Genomic DNA, 1,554 nt, shown 5'->3' with positions numbered 1-1,554 from the left:
CGATGCTAACGCTGCTAGCGCCTTGTTGACTTCCGCTGGTGTCACACTGTAAAGCTCCGACAGAAACTGCCTATTTCCGCCTTCTGAACCAACTGTTGAAATGAAAACAGAATAGTAATTTATGCGAGTTGACACTAAACTTAATTACTTGATTAAAAAAAATCCTGTTCTATCGGATTTCACATTTTAACAGCTTAGTTTATCTGCAGCTTGTTGATAAAAACTTGATACTGATTCTACATTAGGAAAATAGAGAGGTGTAGTGGTGTGACAAATTAAAACACGTTCTTGTTGAACTCAGTGCATTTATTTAACCTAGCACATCAGACACGAACTACAATACACCAAAAGCACGTTTTCATCAGGCTTCTTCATCATTATCATCATCCTCGCGCTTTCTACTTGTCTCATGCAAAGTGTCTCTCAAATATAACAGCCAAATTTGGTAACTGAACTTCCCGGACTTGTCTTGTTTTAGATGAGCAGCAGACACGAGCAAAGTGACCAACTTTTTGGCAGAGGTTACATGTAGCTTTAGCAGCTGGACACTGGTGAGAGTTAGCAAGGTGTTTGAACCACACCTAAAGCAGCTTTTAGAAGAAGCTGATGCAGCAGGAGGCGACTTGACAGGTCGAAGAGCAGATTTATTATTCTTTGTAGCTGAATACAAACGAGGCTGTATAGCTTGGACATGTCTGTCGCTGTTAGCTGTTAGTGCTTTAGCTTGGTAAGATGCTGATTCCATTTGCGCTGCAAGAGTAACAGCTTTATCTAATGTCAAATCAGGTTCAAGCAGGAGTCTCTCTCTTGTTCTGGAGTTGAAGATGTGTTCGACCAGTTGATCACGGCTAATTTCCTCTCGTCTTATCATCAAAGTCACATTTTGAAGCCAGGTCACGTAAGGCAGTCACATACTGCTCAACTGTCTCATGCGGTGCTTGTGTTTGCTTTCTGAAAGCCTGCCTTTCTACAACAATGTTGACTTTAAGTGAAAAGTGTTTTTCCAAAGCATCAGTAGCAGAAGAAAACGTCTGATTAACATCTCAAAAGCTCAAATAATATCTCAGCTACAGCCCCAAATCTCAAATGAGTTGAAAGGAAGTTCTGTGGATGCATTCTCATCTACCTGCCAGCTGTGCTCGAGTGCCTGACCACTGAGATCCTGGAACTAACAGGAAACACGGCTCATGACAGCAGAAGGACAGGATCGTCCCTCAGCACCTACAGTTGGCTGTCCGCAGTGATGAGGAGCTCAGCAGACTGCTGGGAGGCGTGGACATCACTCTGGGAGGAGTTCTGCCCAGTATTTAGGCGGTCCTACAGCCCGGGGAACCGAGAAGCCAGCCGAGTCTGGGTGGACGGATCGGACGGCATCTGCAGCCAGTTTCTTAGGATCCACTGTGGGATGGACCTTAACAAGAGATCCTTCCTGCCTACAGCATCAGCATCTATAACATCTCTTAAAGAAATGAGGATAAAGAGTTACAACAACAAATAATTTCCCTTTGGGATTAATAAAGTATTTTTGAATTGAATTTTGCTCAGAGACACCAC

This window comes from Nematolebias whitei, chromosome 3 (genome assembly GCF_014905685.2).
Source record: "Nematolebias whitei isolate Nwh7 chromosome 3, NemWhi1, whole genome shotgun sequence".
NCBI classification, from domain to species: domain Eukaryota; kingdom Metazoa; phylum Chordata; class Actinopteri; order Cyprinodontiformes; family Rivulidae; genus Nematolebias; species Nematolebias whitei.
The sequence above is the reverse complement of the archived record's forward strand: the minus strand, read 5'-3'. Positions refer to the sequence as shown.